The following is a 13311-nucleotide window of genomic DNA, read 5'->3' as shown; positions in this document are numbered from 1 at the left end:
TGTGTTAATATGAATAGAGAAATTTTTATGCCCATATCTTGGACCCTGAGAAACTACTTTCAAGATAACAACATGTAATGAATTAACTATTATTAAGCTCCTATTATTTTAATACGAAATTTTATTTTACCTTTTTTTCATAAAAAGTGTTCCAAGCTTCTGATATTGGACAGCTGCATAGTTTATTTCATCTAATATGCACAGAAATTCTATGAGATAACAATCACTAACACCATTTTAACGATGATTATAACTTTTTGAAGTTATTTTGTCCAAAATAATATTAAGGTAAAACATAGGGGGCTGAGCATATAGCTCAGTGGCAGAAGCATCTGCCTGGCAAGTGCAAGACCCTGAGTTCAATTCCCAGCACTGAAAGAAAAAAAGAGTAAAAGGTAGGGATGGCCTTTGAAGCTTGGTTTATCTAGTTCCAAACTTTCAACTGATTTCCAGGATTTCTTTTTTGTGAGAGACTTTATTCTTCTGTTCCTAATAGTATGGAGTAAGCACTGGTAAAGGAAGACCATTAAATCCTATGAAGAGCAAACCCCCTTACTCCTCTAGCCTATCCTCATCCCTTTTTATTATGATGTTTTCTTTACTCTTCTGTGAGATGCCTCTGGGTGCTTTGCCTCTTGGAGTGCCAAGCACCTGCATCTGGACTACACCGTGCCTCAGCTCAGCAGAAACCCCACACCATTTGCCAAATGTGCACAGGGCTATGACATAAATGGGGAACTAGAAATTGGGGTACAACCTTGTTTTCTGAAGTGATAGAATCTTATTTTTCTTAGTTCAGCAGATCAAAAATATTTCTGATCTGTAAAAGGCTTAGGTCTGTGTTAGGATAGAAAAATAGAAATATACAAATTTTTCTATTTATTTAAGGAAGCAATAGGACCTGGACAATTTTCAAAATTTATGTTTCCTGAAATTTATGCCAATCTCCAAAACAAGGCCATTACTCATGTATTATGAAAGCAGAGAGAAGATCCCTAGAAGAATGAGAAAAGGTAAATGGTAGCCAAGTTGGTATCCTCAAGGTCCCTTGAATGATTCCTACTTCCAAGTGATCCTGTCCCAGGATTTACTCCCATGGTTCATAGAGTGGGTTCATATGATGAATAGACGATTATCAAATGGTAGATTGTGACTTCTCAGGCTAGATCATGAAAGATAAGGTTGCCAAAGCAACCTTATAGAGAAATCTATGTAGCAAGGAACTACAGCCTTCTGCAAAAAAGCACTACTAACTTGTCATTCATATGAATGAGTCATGTGGAAATATGGTTCTCCATCCCTACTCAGCTCTTCAAAGAACTATAGCTTTAGCTGACATCTTAATTGCAAATTCATAAGAGATCGTGAACCAAAATCATCCTGCTAGCTGGCATCAGATTCTTGATCTCCAAGAACTATCTGGGATAAATAAAGGTAAATATTTATTGCTGGTATAAACTCCTAAGGTCTGGGGTAATTTGCAATACAGCAATACAGTCACACTATTAACTGTCTATGTCAAATCTACTAAGTGTACATCTCATGATGCTAGTTTCTTTATATGGACCATAATGCAACTAAGTATTGCTCTTATCTTTCTGTTTATAGATAGTAAAATGGAATAAAAGTACAGAAAAGTGAATAGGTGTTCACAAATTCAAACCACAAATGGAAAAATTAGACACATAATAATGATATGTAGTAAGTCATAGTTAGTACAAGTCAATTAGAGAATTTATGTATTCCTCCCTTACTTCCCAATTCTTATGAGATCTGTCTGCTTCATGGCTGAGCCTCAGTGACTCTAGCTGCAGCACTGTAGGCCACGGAATATCATACTGGCCTAGGAAATGCATAACCTGTGCTCCACACTGCAGGCTACGTTGCTGCATACATTCATCCTGGGAGTTTGGACCTTCAGTGCTTAAATCAATCAGAGTCAATATCCTGGCAGCCGAGGCCAGATAAGTTCTAATCTTTCTCTGCAACCTCACTGTAAAGACAGAGCTATTGTGATTGACAGAGCTTCTGTTCTGTCCTCTAATGCGCATGATGTTTTCATGCTAATAATAAAGTCCTAGGGGCTAGCTCACCACAACTGTCTCACTTAATCTTCATTCCATACCTATGAAATAAGTGCTATCATTTGTGCTTGCTGGAAAATTAAGCCCCATAAGGTTAAATGACTTTCTTCATAACATGGGGAGCAAGAAAAAGTAGAACCAAGATTGTACCCCAGATCTGCCTATTTCCCAAACTGTTTTCTTAAATCACAGGTAAGCCTGTCATCCCACTACATATCTGGTAGGCACAGGTCTTGGCCTCTTTGGTCTTCTATTCCAGGGCCTGGTATTTGCTTTCAATATTCTTCGCCCCTACTATAGATCTGCTTTTAACTGGGAAAGCCCTCTTTAAGATGCAGAATATTATATTACTTCCACCTGGTGATAAGTTCTGTCACTGCCCAGAAATCCTGGCTGTGGAGCTCCCACTACACCAGCCTTTTGCATAGGAAAGGTACCAAAGAAGAGATCTGTGTGTGTGTGTGTGTGTGTGTGTGTGTGTGTGTGTGTCTGTGCTGTTCTCAGAGATTATGATTCACATGGTTAGTTTAGCTGGGTGACAGAGATAGGCATTACAAAATTTCACATGCTCTTGGGCCATTTCCAAGTAATACCAAGCCTCAAATTTATCTCACAATTTTAGGAGTAGTGTTTACAACCCAACCCTCAGCCAATCAGGATAATAGATTTCCCTGAACATAGAAGCTCATAGATGGGCTCAAAATGACTCAGTCACAAAATGAGAAGCTACAGATACTGTGCTGCAACTTTTGAAACCTTTCCTTGTACTGGCCTAGGATTTGGGAGAATGTAAGTTTGCAGCAGCTGCACTCACTGTGAAATCACATGCGGCCTGGGAATGGATTTGACTCTAAACAAGTTAGGAGGAGATGAAAAACAGACCACGTCCGCTGAGCACCATATCAAGATGCATAAAATGTCAGCTTTATTTCTGGATTATTCATTTACGTGAGCCAAGGAATTGTGCATTTTTGCTTAAGCAAATTTAGGTTTAGATTGAAGAATTCTACTTCCAAAGTCCTGGTGCCTTAATTTTAGCCCATGTGACTTCAATTGCAGTTTCTTTAGGAATTGGACATAATGCAGCCTAATAGCCACAGGTTTGCCAGCTCTGTCCCCACCTGACCTTCCTCATGCTGATCAGCTGTGGGGGTTTCGGTGCCACACCTTCTCAGAGGTCAGCCTACCACATGGTGTTCCTAAGTATGACCCCTGAGCCCTTCTTATCATTCCTCTGAGCTGAGTCCTGGGACTTGGCATCCTACATGGCTTTCCTAAAACAAATACTGAGAATACATTACTCAGTTTACCTAGCAGGGACCACAAGAAAAAGCATGCTTCTCCTTGACTGTATCTATCTTAGATATGGGAGTTTGTTAATAAATCTTGTGAGTAATACTCAAGGCTGATGTTTTTCATGTTGATGTGAGTGATGGTGGCTGGGGAAGGGAATCAAGAGTATAAATCGACACAGACTTTTTAAAAAATGAGTTGGTAACATAGTTTAATAATTCCTTAAACATATTAATGCTTGTTGACCACATAATGCCATTTCCAAAATTATTAGCATAAAAATTATGCAAAATAACTAAAAGCGTTTTTCACAAATAATTTTATGGCAGAGATATTTATAAGAGTAAAATATCTGAGAGTAGTAGAATGCACAATAGCGCCATTTAAAAAAAAATCAGGCTATAGATAAAAGATGGAGAATACTAAAGCCCTTATGGATTAATATGCCTTTGAAATGCTACAAAAGGTTCATAGGTCTAGCAATTCCATCCATAATAATCCAAGTTAGGACCATAACCTAAAATGTAGACAAAAACACATGTATGTGTTGAAAAATCATTTATAAGATTGAGAATCAAGCTAAGCACTCACAATTGGCAGGGGAAAGTATTTGTTTTAATGTTCAGTAAAAAATTCAGGATAAAATATTATGTTGCCTATGATCTCACCTATGTAAAATCAAAATCATTAGGCACAGAAAAAAGGCAAGAGCATGTCAAATAGCTCAGCAGACTAAAGCTCCTGCTTAGACAGGTGCAGGGACTAGGGTCTGATTCCCAGAGTGCCATGCTATTTCCACCCCTGTGGTACACTGAGATGGTGACTGAGACTGGGCATGGTGGTGCATGCCTGTAATCCCAGGGCTTGGGAGGCTGAAAACAGGAGGACCACTACAAGTTCAATTTGTATAGGAAGGCCCTATAGTCCCTGTACTAAAATACATTTTTAAAAAAGAAAAATAAAACAAGGAAGTAAATATGTTAAAATATTAAACAGCTATTGCCTTTGGAAGATAATGGATATTTTCATCTTTATAACTTTTCTGGGTTTCTTATAATTTGCACCATGGATATGTACAATCTTTTAATAGAAAAAGTAATTATAAAAAGATGGTAAGTGTATAAACTACATAGCAACATGGGGATTGTTTATGAAATAATGTTAAGTGAAAGAAGATGTATATAAAGACTTACAGTGATTGCAATTATGTAAATGTTTCTGCATATAGACAAGAACGGAAAAGGAAAATGCATAAATAAAATTAGGTTTTGCATTGTGCTAAGGCTGTGGGATTAAAAATAATTTACTTTTCTTCTTTAAAGATGTTTCCAAGGCTGCTCTGAGTGATGTATAGGCATGTTTTGAGCCATCCCTCCGTGCATGACACTGTACTTCCAGACTGGCTCCCCAGGACTTGCACTGGCTCTGGAAATGGCTGCATGGCAAGCAGAGCGACAGTTTCTGCCTTTCTTGCTCCTTTCATCTCCAAAGGCTTTATTTTACATCCTGGGTGGGGACTTGAATTGCAGACAAAGCCCAAAATTGTCAAATAATAGCCAGCAGGTTCAGTTCATCTCCATTTAACAGAAGTATTTATTTTAACAAATATAAGAGGGGATACTGAACATTGTGGCTATTTGAAATCAGGAAGACATTTAGCTGTGTTCCTTTTCTTGGAGGTTCCTGTGATATCCTAGGAAATCAATTATTTCTTCCATTATTACTTAGTGGGAAAGTTCTGGTGACTGCCTTGTCCCTAGCTAAGTGGGTCAGCTGCAACTCTGTCTGACTAAAAATAATCTAAGGGTTAATTATATGTATTTAGTAGTAGAACAGGTAAAGGAGTTAAAATCAGACAGATCTGGATTTGAATCTTAGTCCTTTTTAAACTGTGCTCATAGGGACGATTCATCTAATCTCATGGCAGTTTGGTTGGCTGATCTGCAAAACAGGAAAGATGATATCTGCCTTATGGTATAGTGAGAGCTGTGTGAAAAATATACATAAAGGGCCTAACATAGCTCTGCCTCTGAGTAGATGTTTCCTAAATGCTATGCTTTTAGTTTATACCATCAAAAAACTATGACCATTTGACAGGTGTAGTAAGGCAATTCAGTAGGGAATTAATAATCCTTTCAACAAATGATGCCGGAAAAACTGGTATCCATATGCAACAGTAAATCTGGACTCTTAATGATATAAAAATACTACTCAAAATGTATCAGAACCCTTAGATATAAGAGCTAGATCTAAGAAATACTAAGAGGAAAACACAAAAGTACATATATCTCTCTGGTCTTAGATTAGGCATTGGTTTCTTAGATGTGACACAAAAAATATAAACAACCAAAAGAAAACTGGGTAAATTTGACTTCATCAAAACTAAAAGCAGTTTCGCTTTAAATACATCAAGAAAGTGAAAAGATAATCCAAAGGAAGTGAGAAATGAATTGCAAATCATAAATCTGATAAAACTCCAACCAGATTTAGATCGCTTTCTTTTTTTCTCTCTCAACTCAATATTTGAGAAAGGCAAATACACTCCAAGTGAAAATAAGCAAAGACAAGTAATTTGATTGGACATCATTCTACAGAAGATAAACAAATGGTTTATAAGCACATGACAATATAGTCAGCATTACTGGACACTAAGAAGAGGCAAATCAAAATGACAAGCGGCTATTTTACACCCATTAGGATGGCTCTACTCATGACGACAGACAATGACAAGTGTCAGAGAGGAGGCAAAGAAATGACAACTTCCCTATGTTGCTAGTAGAAATGTAAAATGCTATGATTATTTTGTAGAACAGTTTGGCAGTTTCTCAAAATGTTTATCCTAAAGTTTACCATATGATCAGCAATTCCATTCCTTGGTATATATCCAAGAGAACTAAAAACATATGCCCACACAAAAAAACTTGTACAAAATGTTCATAACAGATTATTCATACCAGCCTGAAATGAAAACAACCCTGATGTCTGTCAACCCAATGGACTATACCCAAACAACAGAATATTATTCAGTAATAAAAAAGAATCACATATTGATTATTTATAAAATGGGTGAAACTTGTGGAGGATTTTTTTGGGGGTTGGGAAACTTGTAATATTAATGCTAAGTTAAAAAAAAAACAGAAAAGGCAATATATGATATGATCCCATTTTTACATAGTGCCCATAATAGGCAAATCCATAGAAACAGAAAGTAGATTACTGGTTTCCAAGGGCGATGAGGAAAAAGGAACGAGAAATGAGTAATGATCATCAGTTATATGAAGATTTATTGAGATGATAATAATGTACTGGAACTAGACAGGGTGGTGGTTGTACAACTGTGTAAATACTTGCTGAAATGTACACTATGAAGACTGACTTTTATGACTGTAATTTATTGCTCAGTAAAGTTTTGATATGAAAAGTATGTGAGGATATTTAACATCTCTAGCCATCAGAAAAATGAAATTAAAATTACACTGAGGTTCCATCTCACCCCAGTCCTACTAGCCATCATCAAGAATACAAAAGATAATGAATGCTGATGAAGATGCAGGAAAAAGGAACTTAATTACGTTGTAGGTGGGAATGTAAATGGGTACAACCATTGTGCAGATTAGAATGGAAACTCCTCAAAACACTAAACATGGTAAAACCATTTGATGCAGATAAACCACTCTTAGGAATATTTCTGAAGGAGTTAAAGTTTCATACTACAGTGATACATACGTGCTCTTGTTTATAGCAGTATAATTCACAATAGTTAAACTGTGGAAACAGGATAGATGCTTTTCAACAGATGAATGGATAAAGAAAATGTGGCATATACACAATATGGTATGCTACTCAGTCATAGAGAAGAATTAAATTGTGTGTCATTTTCAGGAAAATGGGTGGAACTGAAAGCTACTGTGTTAAAAGAAAGGACTCAGAATCAGAAACTCAAATATTATTGCATGGCCTCTCTTACATGAGAAACTTAAATAAATGAATAAAGAATTGAAGAGAAGACAAGAAACCATAATATAGACTTCTGGAGACCCAGACATGGCACATGAGAGTGGGGAGAAAAGAGAAAGGGGGAAATGGGATTGAAATTGATTGAGCTATGTTCAGTGATGTACTAATTTCGCCAAACAAGCTCCATTATCATGTAATGTGAGCATGAACTAATAACATCTCAAAAATATCATTGTAATCATCCTGCAAAAGATGTACCTTGAAATATTTATGACCATCACTTTAAATTTGATGGTGAGAATATTCAAATTTCTCTAGATGTATGATAAAGTAAGATTAGTGACTAACAAATATTCTAGTTGTTCTCTCGAAGTGTCTCTTCCATGTGAAAAAATTATACCTTTCTAACCTATTGAACTTAGGGGTGGCCATGCAACATGCTTTTCTTAAGAAAATCTGGACAGAAGCCAGTGCTTCTAAGAGTTTTATGAACAGAAAATGGCTTCCCATCTTTCTCTTTTGACCTCTGCCATGATGACCAGCATGGCAAGTACTGTCAGTGCCTCCTTGTGAACATATTTATTACCCTGGCACCTAGTACTTCTGCACTTGTTAAATAACTTCTGGTTGCTAATGTATATTCATCCTGGGGGTTCCCTCTGACCATTAGAACCTGCCATCTCCATACACGGAGCAAGCTGGAAATGTCATAGAATTCACATCTCTAAAATCACTCCTATTCCTTTGGCCTTCAAAAGGATGAGTCTGAGGCTCACAGTCCACACAGACTTCCAAGATTCCTGCTTTCTGTGATACCAAGGCCACTGTGTGCTCTCTTGTTTGATACTGAATCTTTCCTGGCTTTTTTTCCCTTTTCCTGTCTTTCTTCCCTACTCTTACGGTTATGTCTGGGATCACATCCTAAATACACCACCAGCAGTAACATTTTCTTCAGAAACACAAATTAAGACACATGGCAACCTTCCAAATAGGGGATGTGTGGTCAGCATGGGTGTCAAAGTAAAGACAGCATAGAGTGTCTACAGTCGGTAAAGAACATGGACTTTGTTTTGAGCTTCTGTAATTTGATGTTACTTTAGTGTCATACATAGTGAATGATACATACCTTTACTTCAGTAATTCTATTTCTAGAATTTTTCTTAAAGAAAAAACTAGAGATGGGTACAGCAGTCCTTATACAAAATGTTGTGGTATTATAGCTAATTAAATAATTGGAGATAATATAGAACAATAGGGAAATTAAAAAATATAATAAAATACCTTTCAGCCATATAAAATCCCCCTTAGTAAATATTAATAACATTAGCAAGTGTTTATACTATATTTAAATAAAAATAGATTATATGATGTCATTCTAACTTCATTTAAAAGCTATCTACATAATTTATGTATGCACATGCAAAGAAAATATCTCCCTCCTCAGTCCAGAAGTAAAAGTCTTACTTAGACAAGAACACAACAGAATACTTCCTCAATCTGCCTGTCTTTTATTGAGGAAGTTATAGGTGAATAAAGTTTCTAAAAAGTGAGGACAAAACCATAGTTGTACTTCTGGATTAATTGTTAAAATAAGCTTATGCTTCAAAAGGCACAATCATTCTTATTTAACAGTGAGTTTTGGGCCTTTTTGACAACATATGAAAAAGTCCAGTTGTGCTCGGTTGTGAGAGACATTACCACAATGCTGAAGTGGACAAAAATATAAAAGGGTAAGTGGCTGTGAAGCAATTGAGTTCCTGATAACTAGATGTGGGAGATGGCATTGACAGTGGGATGTTTAACTCCTAGGCAAGAAAGGAGACTTAAAGAGTCCTTGAGGAGGGACTGGGGAGATAGCTTAGCATTCTAAGCATCTACCTGGCAAGCACAAGGACCTGGGTTTGATCCCTGCTACCACATGTCAAGCTGCACACTGAAACCGTGTGTGTGGTGCACGCCTGTTATCCCAGGACTGGGGAGGCTGAGACAAGAGGATCACTATGAGTCTGAGCTGCATACTGAGACTCTGTACCAAAAAAAAATTTTTTTAAAGTGTTCTTGAGGAGAAGATCAGGGACAAGGTTCTGTTTGGAGCAGACTTTGGGTTGGGATCCCTGTCATGGAAAGAACCTAGAAAAGAGGTTGTTGCATAATTTTCTAGAAAAAATGCCTATGCATTATAGGCCAGTACGGGAGGAATATAGATTGAGAAACTGGAGGTAATGTTAAGTAATCCTGAATATTCCTATATTTACCAGGTAGGTACAACTAAAAAAACCAATCAAACAGGGATATGTGAACCCAGTAGGAATTTGAAGGAGGGGGTAATGAGAAAGAAAGTCTGAAAAATTCCTTCTCAGAGTGATCCTACAAATTAAAACTTCAAAACACATGAAGAAATTGAGAGTTAAAAACGATACTTAACAAAATCAACAATTGGAACTTGAATTCTCTCCAGATGAAACTTATTTTATGGAACAAAGATTTTAAAGTAAGCATATTGAAGATGTTCAAGGAAACAAATGAAGATGTTAAAACAGAACTAGAAATTATGAAACAGAAAAGGCAGAAATAAAATAAGAACAGGTGGATAGGAACAAAATTAGAAATCATGGCAATGAAAAATAGAGTTATTGAGGTATTGAAAAAGCAAAAATTTCTGGAGACATGGTTGAAAAGTGAATTTATGTATCTAAGCTTTTGGGCGAAACTCAGAATCAGTGCAGTAAGACGCACATGATAAAAATGGAAACCCACTTGATGGGTGTCTGCCTTTCCTTACTAGCAATTCTTAAGGAAGAAAACCAAAGGAATGGTGAGCAACATTTGAAGAGATGAAAATTTTCATAACTAAATAAAGACATAATTTTCAGTTGAAACATACTCAGGGTACCAGATAGGGCAAGTAAAAATAAATCCACAACCAGACATATGTAAAAGGCAAACTCTTCTTTTTTTTAAGAACCAGGGACTAAACTCAGGCCCTTGCACTTTCCAGGGAAGCGGTTATTCTACTGAGCCATCTCCCCAGCCCCAGCAAACTCTAAAGATTAAAAAAAGAAAAAAAAAAACCTCTTAAAACCTACCCTAGAAAAAATAGTTTACCTAAAATAATTTATAATATGGCAGACATCTCACCAGCTACTGTGGATATGAGAAGACAGTAAACAAAATCCTCAAAGTGCAGAAGAAAGCTTTCTTTCCTACTTTCTTTTTTTTTTTTTTTTTTTTTGCAGAAATGGGGATTGAACTCAGTCCCTTGAGCTTGCCAGGGAAGCGCTTATTCTACTGAGCCATCCCCCAGCCCAGAAGAAAACTTTCTTGAAATTTGAATTTACATCTAGCCAAATGATCATTCCAGAGAGAAGTCAAAACAAGGACGTATGCAGGCAGAGGGTTTCTTGTAGATTTCTACCGAGCTGGATGCTAAAGGATGCATATTAGTAGGGGAGGCCTGAAACATACAATCAAACATTCATATGTTGTCTAGAAACATTTATTTGACAGTAATTGTAATAATAGTGTATTGTTTTTCTCTTTTTGGAAAAGGTTGAACTTAAAATATAAAAACAAGGTATAAAAAGTAAAGCTATATTAATATGTTGAGCTGTAAAAGGCTCAAGTCAACAACTTCTGACATTTCCAGTCCTACAGATATGGCTCAAGTCAACAACTTTTGACATTGCCAGTACTACTGATAACCCACTACTATTATGGACTACTGGATTATATTGGATTATATAGCAGGATATCATGTCTGCATCTTATACTATGAATAACCACTATAAGACAGCAATATGCAATGTACTAATTATTGAAACTGTCCTACTAATTGGTTTTGAAACTGTCTCATTGCTATTTCCTTCTCAATAAAATTATTTAAAAATAAACAAAAGTCTCTATATACAAGAATAGGCAGCGAAAGGAAAGAGTGCAATAAGTGATGAAGGTGTTTTAATAATCTTTTTTGGTTAGATGAATGATAAAAGTTCTGAATACCTGTCTACTTTGTAAGAAAGGTAATTTTTGGGCCTGCCAGATAGCTTAGTGGATTAAAGCACCTGCTTAGGTAGACCAGGGCCTGGGTTTGATATCCCTTGAACCATGATCTACATAGTGAGACCCTATAGACTTTGTAGACCCAGTCTTAAAAAAGTAATAATAAAAGAAGTAAACGCAATTTTAAGCATATATTTAAAGGGCCAAGTTTAGAAATAAAGATCTATGGCATCCGACTGTACAGAAGGTGTGAAGAAAAAGCAGCTAATATATAACACTAAAAAAATAAACATGCAAAAAAACCAAGTAAATGAATAATACCAAGTACATATATGGTGGTAGAAATCTACTACAAAATATCAGTTCCTATAATTACAATAGTTTAAATTCATTTGTTATAACTTAGAGATTATTACATCATACTTAAAAATATAATTTAAAAATAATTGCTACTTTCAAAGGATAAACATAAAAGGAACAGGGAGAGACATACAGTGTTCATCTCAATTATAAATACTATTAACATTTGAATTTATTATAAAGAAGACAGTGTGGAGTTGATGGAGTTGATATGATAGTATGCCAGTGAGAGCTCAGAAACAGATTATTCCTACAGGAAAATTTGATGTCACAAAAGTATAGTTGCTGATGGACGGGGAAAAGGAGGGACTAGTTGTTGGACAGTGCTAAAATAATTATCCAGAAGTAATTAAAATAATTAAATTTCTAGCTCATGTCAGACAGAAAGATTAGTCACAAATGATATAATAAAGACATAAATATGACAAAAAACTTGACAAATTTTAAAAGTAAATATGGGAGAGTATTATATCTAATTTGCGAAGGATTTTTTTTTTTTTTTTTTTTCAGAACCAGGGATTGAACTCAGGCCCTTGCGCTTGCCAGTGAAGCACTTATTCCACTGAGCCATCTCCCCAGGCAATGTGAAGGCTTTCTTAAGTCACAAAAACATAGGTTATCAAATAAGAGATTGAAGGACTGGCAAGATAGCTCAGCAGCATAAGCACCTGCCTGTCTAAGTGCAAGGTCCTGAGTTTGATCCCTGGTACCAGAAAAAAATAAAAGAGATCCAAACAAATGGTAGGTCACAGGAGTGAGCCACTCCAGTATGACATCCCAAGATTTTCAATTTCCATAAATGTTAATCATGTATATGTATATGTCAATATCATGGATATATGATTGACAATGACATATACATATTTATATCTACCTATATACATATATCTATATCTATATCTAGATAGACAGATAGATAGATAGACAGACAGATAGATAGATAGATAGATAGATAGATAGATAGATAGATATCAAATAGAGTTCATTGTATGGGACAAAGGTAACCATTTTTTAAATAATATCATACTGATTTTCTAATGTCTCAAACTCAGAGAGCTGTCAGCTTGAAATATAGTGAGGTCACTTGAACCGAACATATCCACTTTTAGCAGTCTCTGTCCTATACCTCATTTACACAAGGTAGAGAACTAAGCTTTATTCTAGGACAGCTCCTGAAGAGAGCAATTTCTTAACCTCTTTGATTTTGAGCCAACTCATGGTCCCTGAATATTAGTGTGGAAGCCTCTATGGAAGACAAGACTGACATGGTTCAGCTAAACTGGTTACTAAGATATTGAAACATTTCGATGTTCCTTGCTAATTAGCCATTCTTTAAGCTCTCTTTCTCCACTTGGACCCTACCAAACGTGTGACCATTCTGCCACACTGGCTTCTCTGTGAGCAGCTTATCTCCACAAAGTCAAGTAACCAAAGTGTTAATTCTAGCATAGCAGGTAGTCACCAGGATTGTTAAATAGTTTTCAATATCACCTGGGGGCAAAGATGAACTCCACTTAGACTTGCAAATGTTAACTAACCCCACTGACATCATCCTTTTGGTCCTAGAAAGAATTATTATCTATTATCCAATTTTACCTCCAAGTTTCAGAACTGTAAT

The 13311-nt window shown here is 36.2% G+C and overlaps 1 protein-coding gene across 1 annotated transcript in view; it reads right to left on the bottom strand.

The window, feature by feature from the left end:
* Agbl4 (ATP/GTP binding protein like 4) overlaps positions 1-13311 on the bottom strand; it is a 1571060-nt gene that overhangs the window by 315940 nt on the left and 1241809 nt on the right. The gene's annotated exons all lie outside the window — the stretch shown is intronic.

The sequence above is a fragment of the Octodon degus genome, unplaced genomic scaffold (genome assembly GCF_000260255.1).
Source record: "Octodon degus isolate 3935 unplaced genomic scaffold, OctDeg1.0 scaffold00107, whole genome shotgun sequence".
NCBI lineage: Eukaryota > Metazoa > Chordata > Mammalia > Rodentia > Octodontidae > Octodon > Octodon degus.
Note: the sequence above shows the minus strand (reverse complement) of the source record. Positions and strands in the feature narration are given on the sequence as shown.